This window comes from Neoarius graeffei, chromosome 13 (genome assembly GCF_027579695.1).
Source record: "Neoarius graeffei isolate fNeoGra1 chromosome 13, fNeoGra1.pri, whole genome shotgun sequence".
NCBI lineage: Eukaryota > Metazoa > Chordata > Actinopteri > Siluriformes > Ariidae > Neoarius > Neoarius graeffei.
Window position 1 is genome coordinate 52,551,143 of NC_083581.1, and position 6,442 is coordinate 52,557,584.

Here is a 6,442-nt window from a genome sequence, read left to right on the forward strand (position 1 = left end):
GTCAATCAATTTTCGATGCAAAATTTTACATGCTTAAAAATTCATAACAAATCTTCTGATTGCTCAAAACTGCTCATTCTTCACACGCATATCACTCATTGGGCTGTTGACATGTTACCCAATTTCTGTTATATTTCGCCACTGGGGGCGCTATTTTTGGGCAAAAATTCCAATCTTTCCTCAAATTTGGTCAAACTTCACGGCCACCCTCTTACTACCTCCCATGTCACGTATACCACATTTTGGAAATTTTCGTCCATGGGGGGCGCTGTTTTTGGCCAACGCAATTGCTCCAAAACGGGTTTTTGGTAAATAATTCCATAATGCTTTTCCTTCACACCACTACCTTGTGATAGTACGTTGCTGTTGTAGACACTTATTTTTCCAACTCATAATCGCTCATGTACAGCATAGCGCCACCTACTGACATGGGCAAAACCAAAAAATTTATTCTTCAAAAATCTATATCTCATCTTCTATTTAATCAATTGTCATCAAACTTCATACGCAAACTCTTCATAGCTCACCTGACATCTACACCAAATTTTGTGCACTTTCGCCCCTGGGGGTGCTGGTTATGGCAAAAATGATATTGCAGCTTCTGATCTGTCAAACTTGCCAAGCAAACTCCTTACAAGACCCTTATTGGGGTGCTTGCCATGGTCGACAACGCACGAAATTTGGCTCCTTTTTCTTAGACTGCCACCGCTACTGAGAACCAGAAGCCCAGATCCAGGCGGGCCTCAGGGCCTCTATAGCGCCCCCTAACTCGTTGTGATTTTGGCCTCCCGCATTAAGGTGCCTGGTTGCCATGTAATTTGTAGTAGTGGCATGCCATTTGGTACGCATATGTATCTCACTAAGCTGGACAAAAATGTAATGCCAATGCTTTAGCCACACCCAACAGGAAGTGAGGTAATTTCACTTTTGTGCGAAATGCATGGCCACGAAGACGGCGCAACTCCTCCTAGACCGTTCATAGTAATGTCACCAAAATTGATACACATGATCTACAGACATGGCTGACAAAAGGTTCTAAATACGTTTCACGTAGCATAAACCGTTCAGAAGTTTTACGTCAATCAATTTTCACTGCAAAATTTTACATGCTTAAAAATTCATAACAAATCTTCTAATTGCTCAAAACTGCTCATACTTCACAGGCAAATCACTCATTGGGCTTCTGACATGTTACCCAATTTCTGTGATATTTCGCCACTGGGGGCGCTATTTTTGGGCAAAAAATCCAATCTTTCCTCAAATTTGGTCAAACTTCACGGCCACCCTCTTACTACCTCCCATGTCATGTATACCACATTTTGGGACTTTTCGTCCATGGGGGGCGCTGTTTTTGGCCGACGCATTTGCTCCAACACGGGTTTTTGGTAAATAATTCCATAATGCTTTTCCTTCACACCACTACCTTGTGTTATGTCTCTTGCCGAAGAAGCTGTGGAAGGTATTTCGCGGGGACGCATGCCCCCGCCCCCCTTGGCCGCTGGCGCGAGGGCCCGTCGAGGCCGCTTGCGGCTTTAATTATTATTATTATTGCAAGTCCCCTTGGGCATCTTGCCTTTCTGCACCTACTGTCCTCTGGGGAATGCCACTCCTACCCATCCTTTGGAGTGGCTTGTGCAACCCCCAGGGCTGGGTATTTTTACCTAACCTGCATGTCTTTTGAACTGTGGGAGAAAACTGGAGCATCTGGAGGAAACCCATGCAGAAACTCCACACAGAAAGGTCCCCATTGGCTGTGAGGTTTGAACCCAGAATCTTCTTGCTGTGAAGGCAACAGTGCACTGCACCACCATGTCACCCAACAGTCTGGATGGTCCTTTTCATCTTTGGTCCGGAGCACACAGCATCCATTTCTTCCAAAAAAAGACATGGAATACTGATTTGTCTGACCACAATACATGTTTCCACTGTTTGATGGTCCATCCCAGATGCCTCAGAGCCCAGAGAAGTCGATGGAGCTTCTGGACACAATTAACATAAGGCTTCCTTTTTGCACAGTAAAGTTTTAACTGGCATTTGTGGATGTAACTCCATATTGTAGTGATTGACAAAAGGTTTGCCAAAGTAATCCTGAGCCCATGTGGTTATATCAGCTATAGATGAATAATGGTTCTTGATGCAGTGCTGTCTGAGGGATCGGAGATCACAGGTGTTCAGCTTAGGCTTGCGCCCTTGCCCTTTCCACACCAAAATTCATCTAGAATACTTTAATCATTTAATGATATTATGCACAATAAAGGATGAAATATCCAAATCCCTTCCCATCTTTCTTTGAGGACCATTTTAAAAAAAAATATTTCAATAATTTTCTGATGCATTTGTTGACAAACTAGAGATCTTCAATCCTTCTTTGCTCCTCGAAGACTAGGCCTTTCCTGGATACTGATTTTTGTCCCAAATCATGATTACAATCACCTGTTGACGTCACCTGTTTCAAATCACATCATTATTTAATAATTTTACCTCATTACTAACTCTAAATTGTCCCTGTCCCAACTTTTTGTTGGAATATGTTTCAGGCCTGAAATGCAGAACCGGATTTATATTAAGAAATGAAATGAAGTTGACCAGACAAAAATGAAACATCTTGGGTTCATACTGTCCGCAATGAAATACAAGTCAAAATAAATTTAGAAATCACGGCTTCCTTTTCTTATTTGCATTTTCCATACAGTCCCAACTTTTCCTTATCTGGGGTTCTAAGAATGATGTCCACTCTTTCATTCATTTATTTTCTATAGACTCCTTTACTGTGTGTGCTTTCTGCACGTACTGGTCCATGCCAGTAGAAAACACACACAATCAGACATAGGGACAATTTAAAGTAGTCAATTCACTTACCAGCATGTTTTTGTTTTTGAAGTGGGAGGAACCATGAATGGATAAAGGGAGAACATGTAAAACTCAACACAAACAGTAATCCAAGTTCATGATTGAACCAAGGACCCTGGAGGTATCAGGCAGCAACACAAACTGCTGCATAATCGTGCTACTCTAGCTCCAGGAGCTTACATACAGTATATTCTAAAATAGAATGCATCCCTATTCCCCATCCAATTAGCCTATTCTTCTGTTTTTGTTGCAAAGATTAATGCCCCCCATCTCTACAATATTTACTAAAGAGCATCCCATTCAATCTTGCCTTGCAGACAGTGCAGTCTTTTGCAGGGGTGCTGGTCCATTTTTCACATTTTTCACACAGCCGTAAGATATTATACTGTATATTATCTTGCTACTCAATCATATTGTAGGAATGGGGCTGTTATTTTAGTATATCGCATTTACTTTGAATTCAGTGCACATATAAACTCTCAGCAAGCCAGCATAAAGCCAGCATGATTGTATTGATTTTGGTTGCACCTCAGCTTGCCTTAAATGAGATAAAAAGCTTTACTTTCTATGGGGTATATATTGCCTTGACCCTTCAGTTAATTCTCTAAACCTCACCAAAACATTTTATTTGACATGGATTAAAATTATATTCTGAATACCTGACCCTCTTCATGGTGACTTAGAATTAAAATGTTTTTATTCTACATGGCTATCCTTAACTGACATCTGGGTAGTGAGGATACTGAGACACAGTGACCACTGAGGAAATATAATTACATTTTACCCCCCATTTGGTCACACAGCACTTATTCTTCCTTGCTGATAATTAGGCTAGGTTATTTGCAATTCATCTCCCATTTACTGTTAATGCTACTAAAAACTGACCTGCCTAGCGCTGTGTAGCTGGTTTTCATCTATTTGTCTAGCTGAGAGCAGTGTTTCCAGTTGCAAGAAAGAGAAAAGATAGTCTTTCATTTGTCCAATCCTATTTTTCTCCCACTGCTGTGACATTTGTAATATCTTTTATTCACTAGACAGCCACTATAGACTTAATAATTGTCAAATCCCATTTGGTTGACTCTCGAAAGTTCATTAGTGCCACCCCCAATCTGTGGAAGACTTATTTCTCCTGTCAGTACTTGGTTAACAATGACTTCCCAGAATTGAGTGAAAAGGTCAAGGATTTCTATCAGCACAGATTGTATAGTTACATCAACATTTATTTAGGCTGCGTGATCATGTATGCTTACTGTCACTGTGTGCTCTGCTCTTGCAGGTTCAAAACGAGTGTCTTTTCAAGATTTTTAATCATGTAGCTGTGAAGGCGACGGCTACACCTATTTCACCTATTTATGTATAGATTGTATTAATGAAATATCGGATTAGTTCCTTCATGCTGTATCATGTCTGGCATCCTTGTTGGCATTAAGGATTTGGTGAGAATGTGTACAATGCTTCAGTGAATCTTGTAATCTTAGTATTACAGATTCTATCTGGGTGAGAGCTGTATTTCCACATTTTCACGTTTCACATATTATTTATATTCCCAGCCCAATAAAACATACAATTTAAGGTTACTACGAGCCTATGAAGATCACATTGTGATAATAAATGTTTTTATAGATCAAAATGTAACTAAGGGAACTGAATTGAGGAATTGTGTGTGACAGGTTTAATAAAAACAATGTCCACAGTCTAAAAATCAGGCAGTTCCAGGTCCTACAGACTGGAACACAATACTCAATGGTTATTGAGCAGATCCAAAATTGTAGTCAAGGGATACAGACCAGAGTAGGTACACAGAATATCAAGAAGCAAACAAGAAAAAGAGAGATCCAAGACGGGAAAAACAAGAAAGCATGGTGGGGTCAGACACAGACGCCCTCTGATGGCTTAGCAGAGAATGGTCCTTGATGGATATGATATGAAAATACACAAAATTTGCCTTTTTTATTACCTCACCCGGGATGGAGTCCACCAGGAGGCAAGGTATTGTTTTTGGTGGGGTTTGTTTGGTTTTTTTTGTTAGCAACATTACGGGAAAACGGCTGGACCAATCTTAATGAAACTTTCAGGATAGATGGGCATTGGTCTCAAATAGAACCTCCAATATTTTGAGGGTCATCAAGTCGTGGTCAAAGTCAAGGTCACCAAAAAGGTCAAAATATTTTTTTTTGCAATATCTTCCTTCATATTCATCATATTTACTTCAAACCAAATCCAAAATGTTCAGCTTTCAATTTTGCTTCCATTGATATGCTACATGATGGGGTATCTCTCATAGATTTCTTTGCAGTTGGGGCTCAAATGTCATGAGGGTCAAGGTCATTGCTAAAATTAGCATATTTTCCATTATAACTCAAAAACGGTTAGAGATAGAGAGATGTTTATCATTAACAACATATAGGAAGTCATACATGGGCTTTCATTTGGCACATGACATTTGACCTTGTTTGTTTGTGTATCTGTCTGTTAACAATCTAGCGTCTAGATGGTTGCACCGATTAACTTCAAATTTTCAGGGTAGGTGGGCAATGGTCCGTAGATTACCTGATTAAATTTTGGTGGTAATCGGGTCAAGGTCAAGGTCACCGGAGAGGTCAACCTTTCGGTCAAAATAATATATTTTCCATTACAACTCAAAAATGGTTGCAGATAGACAAATGTTTACTATTATGAGCATATAGGAACTCCCATATGGCCTTTCATTTGGCACCATGAGCTTTGACCTTGAGTGACCTTGAAAGGTCAAACTCAAGGTCATGGATTTTCAGAGGGCTATAACTTGAAAACGGTTGATGGTAGACAGATGTTTACCATTATCAACTTATAGGAAGTGCCATATAGGCTTTCATTTGGCACCATGACCTTTGACCTTGAATGACTTTGAAATGTCAAACTCAAGGTCATGAATTTTCATAGGACTATAACCTGACAGTGGTGTGGTGCTTATGCACAGGGTGTGTGTGTGCTGTAGTGTTGTAGTTGTGTGTGTGCTTATCATTCCGCTTCCAGCTGCAGCTACCATTTAGCTCCATGAGAGAAAATAGGGGCCATGTGCGTAAGCCCTCTCCTGATGGTTTTATGGCTACTACACCAGGACTCTTACAGTGCCTCCTAGTTGGCACACCATGGGTAATGCTGAACTGTGAGGGATCTCAGAGCAGGTCTGAGCCCCAGAGGTACAGTGTACAGGCCCACTGGTGAGTGGACATGCCCTGGCACTCACTAATCAGCCCCCTGCTGCCTTGTAGGGTATGCTATCAGAGGTAAAGGCTAGGAGAAGACAGCTCCGAAATCAAACCTACCTGCTGCCTTGTAGGTCATGTCAATGGTATCAATGAAATCTTATCAATTCCCATCTGTAGTCACAGATCATCCACCCACTGCTGATGACCTGTTTTCACTTGGTCATGGATTTGTCAGGTCTGCCGTGTCAATGGTTATTCTTATGGTTAGCAACAGTGCTGGTTGCCATGACATCTAAAGCCACCAGAAGCAGATGGGCTGTAATACCTAAATGAAAAATTTTACAATACAATACAGTTATACAATTTCAAGCTTTGTGTGAGCACACAGGGAAGTCCATAGA